Raw genomic sequence first — 13,640 nt, forward strand, 5'->3', positions numbered from 1 at the left:
CCGACAGGAGGGGGAGGGGGGGATGTGGGGAGGGGGAGGAGGAAAATGGGAAGAATAGGGGAAGGGGGATGAGAAGGGGAAGGAGGAAGAGGAAGGGAAGGAGGAAGAGGGAGGGAAGGAAGGGGAGGAGGAGAGAAAAGGGCAGGATGTATGAGGAGAGAGAATCGTGGTTGAATTGGGCAAAATGCTGAGGAATAGAATACGACAGAAATTTCTTGAAAATGACTCACTCACACACACACACACACACACACGATTGATAGTGATCTTGTTACTGTTACGTGTTTATAGTGATATTGTTACGTGTATAGTGACAATGTTACGTGTGCTTTTTGTGATAGTTATGTGTTTTTAGTGATATTGTTACGTGTTTAGTGATATTGTTACGTGTATCGTAACATTGTTACGTGTGCTTTTTGTGATGTTGTTACATGTTTATAGTGATATTGTTACGTGTGTTTATAGTGATATTGTTACGTGTGTTTATAGTGATATTGTTACGTGTTTATAGTGATATTGTTACGTGTTCATAGTGATATTGTTACGTGTTCATAGTGATATTGTTACGCGTTCATAGTGATATTGTTACGTGAAATACTTGACAGAATGATGGTGAAATTACCGCATGATTCACAGGACAAATCCTTCGCTAAATTTACATAAACCAAATTATACCGCCATTAATACCTTCCTTTCTTACTAAGGAGAGGAAAAATAAAATATCCTTTCGTCTCCTCATTTCTTAATACTGCACAAAAAGACAATTTACCCAGAATTGTTTTTTTTTTTTAGGTAGAAGTTAGCGAGATAAGACAGACATCACTCTTAATTTTATGCGGAAATTCCCAGAGTGATGGAAGGTATTTAACGTTCAATTAAGATATATGGAGATTACTGCGGCTGAAGAATGATATATCGTCTGGGGGGAAATTATGATATACAGCTTTTAATCTCGCTTAATACACCAAACACAGTCAGAGCTGAAGACAAGAAAGCTCACCGGGCGATAACGTCTACAATTTATTTCGTCGACTGCAGGACTACATCACCATTTTTCCCCCATTTTCCTTTTGCGGTAATAATGCCAATTATCCAGTTTCCTCCCCATTTACGCTGATAACAAGAGCCAGCCTCGTAAGACTCTAACATTCGTAAGAAATGTTGTAGCCCGGTCCCTCCTGCCCCCCTCCCCAAACGATCATTTCCCACCAACAAAAACGAAGAGCGAGGTCTTTTGATGCCCTCCCCCCCACCACACCCCCAAAATGTAATAATCTTAAAACTTTGTCTAAGTTTTCCTTATGGGAGTTTCTTTAAGCAAGTTGTAAAAAAAAAAAAAAAAAACATCTTTGTAATTAGAACGTTCTGCCTTTTGCCTCGTGTATATAAAAATGAAAACTACCGACTTAAGATTTTTATTGGCTTCTTCCTAGTAAGTGAGGCGAGCAGCAGTAAAGATGGCGGCGCTTAATGAGGTAAAAATGGTACCATTGGACTGGGTGGGTAATCTGCATGGTAATACTCCTCTGCTCCCCCCCTGCTTCATCCCTCCCCCATTCTCTCTCCTCTCCCTACCTGCTTCTCGTGTCATGCAGAGCGATATTACATGATATATTTCTCCTCTTCTTCCCCTTCCCCCCCTTCTTCCTCCTCTTCTTCCCCTTCTTCCCCTTCCTCCTCCTCCTCCTCCCCCAGTACCCAACACACACTTCCACTGTCTATTAAGTGTTTCTCAGTGTTATAGTGTGTTGGTGACCATCATTGAGGTAACATATCTCAGGTACTGCTAAAAATATTTGTTTTCTTAAACTGTGGGAGACACTTTTGTTATTATTACTGTACTGCTCATTGTTTATGTTAATTGTATATATTCCAGTACACAACATGTTCTCAGTGAGCATGTGCCAGTGTAGTGCATGTGTTGAGAGTATATTTTTTATATTGAAAGTGTACCTTGTAAGTGTATACATTCCTATGTAATACACATGTTGAGTGTATATAATGCTATGTATTGTCCGTGGTAAATGAGTATATGCATAGTGAGCGTCATGTGGGAATATTCATAGGTAACTACATGTATTCTTGTTATCATAAATGTATACGATACAGGAAACTCTTTATATGCATGACAATCATCCATTATAAAGCTGAAGGCCACAGTTTTTGTTATATCAAAGACAATTACAAGATATTTGACGCTGCCGGCAGGTGACGAGCCTAACAGACAGACGGAACAATAGAGTGGCCATATTTATGACATATTTAACGTCCGGTTTGTCACGACACCTCTCTCTCTCTCTCTCTCTCTCTCTATGTTCATACTCGGCAGAACCCAACAACAACCAAAACATAAAAAAATACAATAACAACAACAACACTCAGAACAATAAAAATAACAACCAGAACACAACAACAACATAACAAAACAACACCCAAAACACAAATGAAAACAACAACCAGAATACAACCACCAACAACCAGAAGTACAGATGATAGCAGGGAGTTTGGAGGCGCTCAGTAGACAGGAGAGCTTGAAGAGGTACAGGTAACATACTAGTCTTGCAATGAACTGATACAGGTTAACAGAGTGAAATTACCTGGAGATTAACCACCCTTATGTTTTCTGAGGTTAGGTCAGGTCAGGTCAGGTTAGGTTAGCGTTGGAGTGGTTAATCTTCAAGTGATATAAGCTGGGGGTGGGACGAATCTTGTGGACTCAGCAGCACTAAGAAGTATCACACACACTCAATAGGTTTCTATAATTCCCTGTTATTTAATCTCACATAAACAAACGATGTGTTTATCTTATTTTATTATAATAAAATAAGATACACATTTTTTTTACGGGGATCAGCCCACCCGGGACAGATCACTGACCCACATCGGGGCCTGGGGACAACAAATTTATTATAAATAATAATAATAATAATAATAATAATAATAATAATAATAATAATAATAAATAACCATAAAAAATTCAAATATGAAAAAAAAGATCTAAAGTGAGAAACAATATATGTATGTTGTGTTGTCAATAGTAATAGAAACAACTGAGACCTGCAATTGTGTGTAAATGAGGCAGAAAGTCAGATCAGCAACCTGGGACTTGGTCACAATTTTCGTGATGCCATATGGCAGCAGGGTCTACCATTAGACAACACATTATGCTTCCAATATCTTCCCAGGCGGTAGTACCCCTCTGTTTGGTAGATGTGCTATCTATCTAGTACAAATGTTACCACCAGATGCTTAAATGCCAAATTAACCAGAAAGCAACTGCAGACGAACATACATACATACATACACAAACGTACAGACAACCTTGAATTGAATCACCTTTATCAGACGAGAGAGAGAGAGAGAGAGAGAGAGAGAGAGAGAGAGAGAGAGAGAGAGAGAGGAAAGAAGGAGAGGGAAGAAGAAGAAGGGAAGAAAGGGAGAAAGGGAGAAAGACAGGAAGAGGAGGTGGGTGGAATGAGAAACTAATACAATACTGTCCTGTTTAACTCTTTTATGTTCTGGTAATGTCCGACCTCAGTGTTTCTATGTATACTGACAAGAGACTATTACACCTACTAGCAAAACACTACCTCGTGCAAGACCAAAGACCCGACTCTCTCTCGTACCGGTAAATAGTTGAAATACATGTGATAAAAACCTCTGGCTTGTTGGGGCATTAACTCGAATTTTTGCATAAGAATATTCGTGATGAAAGTCTTACAACCCGTGTTTATAATCCAGCCAAGGTCAGTCGGTAAGAATACTGGTTGTTTAAAGTGAATTATTTGCTAATTTAATACTTACTACTTGTAAAAAAAAAAGTTCTCTCATTTTTATGTTTCTATATTAAAGGTATATGATAAAAAGAAAAAAATATATATTGTTTGGAAAGTATTGTAGGCCATGAAGCGGCGATGTGCGTGAATGATCAGTGGAGAGCTTGCCGGCCAGTGTTGCTGAGGGTGGGGTGGGGTGGGTGAACGTGTTGCTGGTGGGTAATGTTACCTTGTGGGAAGTGACAGGGTTAAGCCAGATTCATACAGAATCTGATGTAATATGAAATTAATGAATAAATAAATATATAGATAACTAACTAAATACATAATTGCAGTAACGATGAGGAGGTAGTCACCGACCCTTTAAAGTGACCTCTTCGCTATCTTACATATACGAATACGTAGATTCTCTCTCTCTCTCTCTCTCTCTCTCTCTCTCTCTCTCTCTCTCTCTCTCTCTCCATTAGACAAAAGACGAGCGGGTTGCGTGATGTTTGTTTATCTTAATTCTCGCAGGATTAACATGGCTGACTGACGTCCACATTGTTGCCACAGCGGCCCAACACGGATGACCCACCTACTGCCACACTCACTGACCTCCACCACAGCTACACTCCTCCACAGCTACACTCCTCCACAGCTCCACTCCACCACAGCTACACTCCACCACAGCTACACTCCACCACAGCTACACTCCACCACAGCTACACTCCACCACAGCTACACTCCACCACAGCTACCACACTATCACAGCTACACTCCACCACAGCTTCACTCCCCTTTTTCTGATGTCAAACTACAGTAAAGAAAAATACATTCCATATAAAATTACAGTGACAAGTCCTTACTCTAACGTGACGCACATACGGCCCTGTCTAGTACCGCCACCTACTGAGTAACATGTGATTGAAACATAATCCTAAGATTTGTTTGTGTTTTATTGTACAAATAATAACAAATATGTTGTAGATAATATATCCAATTTAAAACAAACTTAAGTCTATTTATTGTTAATGATAAGAAACCGCGTGTATGAACCATGATAGGTGAACTAGAATTAGCTAGCTCAGACTTGGCTACCTCAGATTTGGCTAGTCCAGACTTAGCTAGCTCAGACTTAGCTACCTCAGACTTAGCTACCTCAGACTTGGCTACCTCAGACTTAGCTAGCTCAGACTTAGCTAGCTCAGACTTAGCTTGCTCAGATTTCGCCAACTCATAAAAAAGGACTGGCGAATCAAGTGTCCAAAATCGTGAACCTACAGCAGGGACCAGACAACCTGTAGTAAATAAAGGCTGTGAATTGTAAATAGTCGAATATTACCGAATTAATGAACGTCTTATAGTAATTAATGAATTTATGTATTAGCAAAAACCTTAGAACAGATGTGTGAACCCATGTTTGAGGACTGAGCTGATTATAACGCAAGACAGTGAATGAACAACGAATCATTGAAACTCTAGTATACAGTTCATTAGTATTTCAACACGGATTATTCAACAGCAGATTCATGAACCATCACCAGCACGATTTACAAAGCTTTTAACACACGAGCTCAAATGTCTGAGCCTCTAACACGATTCTTTGGGCTTATGGGTCTAAGGCATCAACTTCCTCCTGAGGTATTTAGACGAGCAGGGGAACATTCAGCAACTACAGCGAATCACTAATATGAATCACGAAGCTGCGAATCATGAGAGAAAACCAACACACACACACACACACACACACACACACACACACACACACACACACAGTTGTAAATGTCTTGAGCCATAAAGACATGCATCAGACATATATGTGAAGGCTAAGTCATGCGTGTATACTTGAGTACTCGAATCAATGGCACTTGTGTTTGATTCTCCTCCAGGCATCTCCTCCAGGCATCTCCTCCAGGCATCGTTTATTAAAAATGAAACAAAACTTAAATCAGAATTTAAAAAAAAAAATCAGACACATTAACAACTGAGGGTGACCCAGCTTCGCGGATTGCATAAAATGTAAATCCGCAACATGAAAATTCACACAAATTGGTAAAAAAAAAATCGACAATTTACAAATTCTTGCAAAATCCTTCAAATCTGCAAATGGAGAAGTTAATCCTTACAAAAGTTTCCGTATTTTTCCACGAAGAGGAACTTTTGTTAACAGCTGTGCCGACTCACACTATGCACTGATACGTATTCTGAAATTTTATTGTCTATTTGTGCAGGAATTTTTGCGAACATATAAATTCATTTTCTCTAATAATAATTTCCACTTTTATCTTAATTGACAATCAAAAAGATAAAATGAAGTCAAACAAAGATTACATAACATCTATACATACATACATACATACATACATACATACAAGCGTCGACTAGTCCAAATGCTGCTTAATAATAATAATAATAATAATAATAATAATAATAATAATAATAATAATAATAATAATAATAATAATAATAATAATAATCGTTATCCTCAGCAGCAACACCAACACCCCAGCCCCTACCATGTTGATGTCCACGGTGACAATAACCCATTTGGTAGATTACATCAGTTTACCCCCAGAAAGAAAATATGTTCTCAGGGAATCTTTGCTAATTTCAGAGACATTGTATATTATTAGCTAATGGAAATATATTGAAGTTTACTCTCTCTCTCTCTCTCTCTCTCTCTCTCTCTCTCTCTCTCTCTCTCTCTCTCTCTCACCCTCAGCTCCCCTCTGTTACTCTCCCTAACCAACTGTATCAAATAACATGCACTTCTCCCTCCTCTCCCACGTTCTCACGCTTCCCCCGTCTCTCTCTCTCTCTTTCTCTCTCAAATATAGTTCCTCCTCTCTCTCTCTCTTTCTCTCTTTCTCCCTTGTCTTCCCCCTTCTCTCTCTTACCTACTGCCCCTCCACTCTCTCTTTTCTTCCTTGTCCTTTCCCCATTCCTCTCTCCCTCCTACCTTCTCCTCTTTTCACTCCCTACCTTCTCTCCTCTTTTCCTCTCTCTCTCTCTCTTGTCCTTCCCCTCTACGTACTGACCGAGGCAGCAGGCTGGACCGGGTTAGAGCAATTTAGTAGGATTAAAATGCATGAGAATATCAGATGAGGACATAAATGCGGTTAATTGGGCAGAGCTACATCCATTTGCAAGCCGTCCGCCGGGCCCAGCTTGGATAATCGGTCTGGATGTACTGGATAATGTTGGATAATGCTTAATAATCCCTCTAGCGGTAGTAGGTACATTGATGATGAGGGTTAATATTGGATAATGCTGAATAATCCGTATAGAGGTAGTAGGTACAGTGATGATAAGGATTAATGTTGAATAATAGTTCTGGATGTATTGGCTAATTTTGTATAATTGGTCGGGATGCACTGGATAATGATGGATAATGCTGAATAATCCGTCTAAATGTACAGTTGCCTCAAAGAGTTCCTTTACCCGCTGTGGTGATGTCAACGTACAAGTGTCAGCAGCGTCTCAATAGAATAAACTTATGAATGAATGCCCAGTAGTCTTGTTACAATGGAGCTGATTGACGTAATTATCAAAATACACTGAAATAGGGGAGTATTAGTGTCTCCAATCTACACATTGTTTACTGTACACTAGAAAAACAAAATAAAAATACCGACTGAACATTAAAATAAACTGCGTTAGTCTTTAATAATTTATGCAGGAACTATATTCAAGTGAAATTAGGATTTTTGTGTGATTACCTACCAAAGGGTGACAAGGGTAAAGGCGACGTCAGTTTGGATGTGTCAATTGCTTTGTTATCCACACTACTCTCTCTCTCTCTCTCTCTCTCTCTCTCTCTCTCCCTTTTTCTCTCTCTCTCCTTTCCGTTTTACTTTTCTTTCTCTCTCCTTTCTTCTCTCTCTCCTTCTCACCTTCCCTCTCTCCCTTTGACCCTTTCACCTTCCCCTTTTCTCTCCATCTATACCAGTCACATCAAAAACAATTATCAGTGACATATATTCCTAAATGAAACATCCACATTTCACCACAGGCCAGAGAGAGAGAGAGAGAGAGAGAGAGAGAGAGAGAGAGAGAGAGAGAGAGAGAGAGAGAGACTGTTAGTAGGTCGTTAAAAATTCAGACTCAACAGCCGGTACTGTATCATTTAATCCCCAATTCTTATTTGTTGCTGGGATTACTGCTAATGGCTGACTCTGCCTCTCACACCTCCTCCCTCCACTCTGTTGGAGGGTGGAGTGGTGGAGCAATGTGGTGGTGGTGGAGGACTGACGAGGTGGAGTGGTGGAGCAACGAGGTGGAGTGATGAGGTGAGGTGGTGGAGTGACGAGGTGGAGTAGTGAAGTGACGGGGTGGAGCAGAAGTGGTAGTGGTGGAGTGACGAGGTGGAGTGATGGAGTGACGTGGTGCAGTGGTGGAGTGACGGGGTGGTGGTGGAGTGAGTGGTGGTGGTGGTGGAGTGACGGTGGTGGTGGTGGAGTGACGTGGTGGTGGTGGTGGAGTGACGGGGTGGTGGAGTGACGTGGTGATGACGGAGTGGTGGAGGGACGTGGTGGAGGGACGATTAGTGATAGTAGAGGGACGAGATAGGAGTGGTGGATATGGATGATGCCTGTTCGTATCCATAATGGGGTCTCTCTCTCTCTCTCTCTCTCTCTCTCTCTCTCTCTCTCTCTCTCTCTCTCTCTCTCCACATGTCTGATTCATATCTAACTGTTATACACACAGCTAATGGACTCACACGTACTTAGCTACACAGGTCTCCAAAAAAAATGACAACTGCTGCTACTTTTCAACGGCAGAAAAATTGAAGTACCTAAAACCCCCAAATAATAGATTTCGACTCTTATCTGTAATTACTATCTTGTGTTATCATATTACGTCGATAAACAATAATAACACCAATTAAGATAGTTCAGTAACATGTATAGATCTGATAATTATTTCAACAGATTTCAGAATTTAATGCAACTCGAATAGCACAGGGGAAGGGGTAAGATGGCGTCGAATTTTGGTTGAGACTTGACAGTTCAATATTTATGTTTTGTTATTTATATTTGAGGGAAAATTTATCCCCATACCTTTAGCTTTACTGATCAAGGTACAACCCATCAAGGTGTTAGGTATAAGGTGAAAGGTGTTCTGTCATAATCAGTAAACTCAATGTCACCTTCGTTCATCAAATACTACCGTTGTATTTCTGTCTTAGGCTGTATAGACAAAATAAAAAAAGTATCTATAAAATTTTGTGTGAGACAATATGACACAACGGAGGAAAGATTTTGACAACCTTACCGAGACAAAGGGAGTCACAGTGTTCATTCTGAAATTCATCGATCACCCCCAAGTACAGATACTTGTTTGACTATATACTGTACGTACACCTCAGTTTGTCCAGCAGTTATTTCTCTCACAGTTTTCACACATTTATTTCTCACACAATTCTCTTACACACACACACACACAGCTCGTCACATTCACTGTACTTAAAACCCTCAGTAATCTATTCTCATATACACCTGATCACTCGCCTCAATGGTGGTGTTATATTGATGCATATATTTCATGGTGCAGTAAATCTCTCCCGTAAATGAGGTTAATGTTATGATAACTTACTGTATGTTTGTATTTAATTACGAGCAAGAGGGTGTTGTGGTGGAGCTGTATACCTTTGATTATCATGATTTATATTACATTCACGAGTTGTTTACTTTTATAGATTATTTATTAATAGTAATCACGGCTGTATGTCCTCGTCGGGTCGAGATATTCTCACCTTTATACTTCCTGATATAAACAAGTTTTTGTGAAGCTGTAGTTTTATACTCGCGGCCAGCCACGTTAACCTCTCTTATCTCCTGCTATAAAACATTGCCTTGTTACCAGGAGAATTTTTGCCTTTTTTTCTGAGTTTGCTTTGTGTTACTCCACCAGTCTCACCATAATTACTATCAATCATAAAATCTTAAAATCGCTTAGCCATTAAAGGATTAGGTTATGTTGCTCGTGGGATATATATATATATATATATATATATATATATATATATATATATATATATATATATATATATATATATATATATATATATATATATATATATATATATATATAAGGTAGAGGCTTGGTGAACTCAGAGATGTGATTAACGACGCGGACTTAACACAGTAAATGAACATACAGTATAATGAACACACCAGAGGGAGCATCACCACTGTCCCAGCTTAACACTAAGGTGGAGTAGTACGATCTAAGAATCCATTGACAACTTATTGAAGAAAAATAAGAGCGAAATAAAAAAGAAAATGATCTTTGAATAAACAGTAAATACTTTGACCTACACCCAACATCGCCACACCCACCAATACACCCTCCACCACCACACCTACCAATACACCCTCCACCACCACACCTACCACCACACCCACCAATACACCCACCATCACCGCACCACCACTACACCCTGTACACCTGTACCACTACACCTACCCAACACACCCTACACCCCCACCCTGTACCACTACACCCACCACCACCACCACAGCACCTACCAATACACCCACCACCACAGCACCCACCAATACACCCACCACCACCGTACCCACCAATACACCCTGTACCACTGCACCTACCAACACACCCACCATCGCCACACCCACCACTACACCCACCAACACACCCTGCACCACTACACCCACCACCAGTCTCCACACACCCTCTTCCATCTACTCAATACACATTTACCCTCACGTGAGACATGAATATTTAAACCCCCCCTTGTGGAGGAGGCCGGGGCCCGCCTGCACTTGACCAGCTCTGATTAAACTTTCAGGCCCCGCCGCATAAAGTGACCGGAAATAAGGTTTGAACCGGAAGATTTTGTTCTCATTTTACGGAGAGTTTGATGTACTGTAGATGTGGGGAAGAGGGCGTGGTGAGAGAGGGTGAGAGACAAAGAGAGAGAGAGAGAGAGATATATGCAAAGACAAAGAGAGAGAGATATGCAAAGACAAAGAGAGGAAAGACAGGTAGACAGACGGACAGACAAAACACCTCCAGTGATTTACTTGCGAGCGCACACACACACACATATATACATATATATATATATATACAATATATATATATATATATATATATATATATATATATATATATATATATATATATATATATATATATATATATCAACAGGAAGGAACAACGCGGCATCAACTAACGCTCAAAATAAACCAAACACACAATGTAATACAGATACAGTTTCTATAATTGCAAATAATTGCTGGTAATTATACCGGAATCCCAATAATCCTATAATTAGTCATATAATCTCAAGTAATCAGTTCTTTGTCCGGTGTGTCGGGTCGTGTGAGGTGAAGTAAAATGAATTATTTGACAATTTTAGCAGAGTGTAAAACAACACAGGTAAAACACTAAGTAACTGAGGTAGATGGTTGTGGTGAGGTAATTGGTCTGCCTCCCATCAGGTGTAATCTGTAAATTACTGGACTTTTGTTTATGGTGAAATAATCCATTTGGAGCAGCGTATGTGCACATGTATGTATGTATGTATGTATGTATGTATGTATGTATGTATGTATGTTTGTGTCTAGTATGCATGTATAAGCGTATATAAACCAGAATTAAGACAACTCTCCCCCCCCCTCACCACCACAACAAGTAAATAAAACACCTGACACAAACGAGAGATAAATGAGACAGGTGAATAACTTAGAGACGCAGGTAAACTACGATAAACCTTAATTATAAAACCCATAATGACAAAACAAAAAAAGGCTTATAACTCAGGCTAATTATCTGGGTTCATTATAATAGGCATAATTTAATCTAATCTTATGTGGGTATACTAAATGTCTAATTAAGATTTACCTGATGTTTTTGTTCAGGTGAGTACGATAAATTATGGAGAAAAAAAAACCCACCACAATATCGCTGTTTAATATATAAGAGATACATAATTGTACTACTTCCATTACCATAAAAATTACCATGAATTTTACTACCACATAAAAAAATATCACGTTGTTTATCGTACATAGTGCCATGAATTCCATTAACGTATATAAGCAGCTTTACCGTGTACTACCATACTTAAATATAGTTAATTCCATTACCATACAAAACTAACATTACCAAAAATACCATTGCATCCAGGATCATATATATTACCATGATAATTATACAGTTATGGTAGCTTTCATAACAGTAATATTATCATGGTACCATTAATACCAGAACATCACCATAGACAAATACCATTACTACCATGACGTCATCTGCTATACTTTAGTCTCCTAATACCAATCAGTATCTCTTCCATCATGGTACCATTAACACCAGCATGCTATTATTATTGGAATTCATGGTTCCATTATATTACCACCAATTCCAATAACATGAGTACCATAGCTGTTGTAAATAAACCTATATAGTACCATTGATACCATGTTTCACAGTGTCTCTAGGTATTATGGTACCATGAGAATTTCCATCAGACAGTACCATCACTAACGACTGTAAACTACAATACCATTAAACCATGCTACCATAATACTAAGATACAATGATACCATAATGATAAACTACCATATTACCGTGATATCATGACACCGTATTACCATGATACCACGTTACTATTACAACTATGGTATCCAATTACCCATTAGCACCATAATAAAAAAACTGCAATGGCATAATACCAAATTTACATACCAAAATACCATGATAACTACAATACCATGATTACTACAGACCATCATACCACGATACCAGGCCGCATTTGTGGACACTAAAGGACCCATGAACCTCACACCTCAATTAGGAGTAGTTAACGATCGTCATTTAGCGGTAGTTAGGCAATTTGGTGGCGGAGAGTGATTTACAACATAATTCAACATTTTAATGACTTTTTTTTTGCATGTCTGGTATTTATATATTTTTTAATTATGTTTTATTATGATTACATTGATTTTTTTTTGGTGTGTGTGTGTGTGTGTGTGTTTGTTTGTTGTTTTGTTTCTTACTTTCTATGTTATTTCTTTGTTCTTAGGTATTTGTCAGTCTCTCTCTCTCTCTCTCTCTCTCTCTCTCTCTCTCTCTTGTCGAAAGATCTTTTCCACCAATTCCCTAATTCCTCTACATACATAAAGTATACATACATATAAATATACACACTTATACACACATGCATATACATAACATAAGAATGAAGGAAACTGCATCAAGTCTACTGACCCATACTCGGCAGCCCTGTTTACACCCGGCCCAGAACGCTCATATATCTGTCCAACCTATATTCGAAGCTTCAGAGGGATTTCGAGTTAATGATCGTGTTTGGTGAATTGTTCCACTCACCCACAACTCTATTTCCAAACCAATGTTTACTTTATTCCCGCCTAAATCTATGTTTACGTGGTCACTCCTGGTTAGGTTAGATAGTTAAGTACCTTAGTTATATCACCTTTACTTAACCTTATTTTTCCACTTATACACTTCGATCATATCACCCCTCACTCATTGCGGCTCTCAGGAGTATGCAAATTCAGTTTCCTTAATCTATCATCCTGAACTGAATGGTACAGTATAGTATAATAACCAAAACTGGACCACATACTCCAAGTGTGGTCTTACATACACGAGATACAGAACTAATATAACACATCGCTTCTTCTGTTATTAACGCTCCTAGATAATGAACCCTAGAATTTTTCGTTTGTAATATTTCCTACATAACCCAATTGCTGCATGTCTAGGTTTGAAGTTCTTATCTATCTTTACTCATTAATCTTTCTCATCATCGGATCTCTCTATATGTACGTTATTCAGCTAATAGTTTGCTCCTGTTATTCCCTAGCGTAATAACTTTACATTTCATCCACATTA

The sequence above is a fragment of the Homarus americanus genome, unplaced genomic scaffold (genome assembly GCF_018991925.1).
Source record: "Homarus americanus isolate GMGI-L3 unplaced genomic scaffold, GMGI_Hamer_2.0 scaffold59578, whole genome shotgun sequence".
Lineage (NCBI taxonomy): Eukaryota > Metazoa > Arthropoda > Malacostraca > Decapoda > Nephropidae > Homarus > Homarus americanus.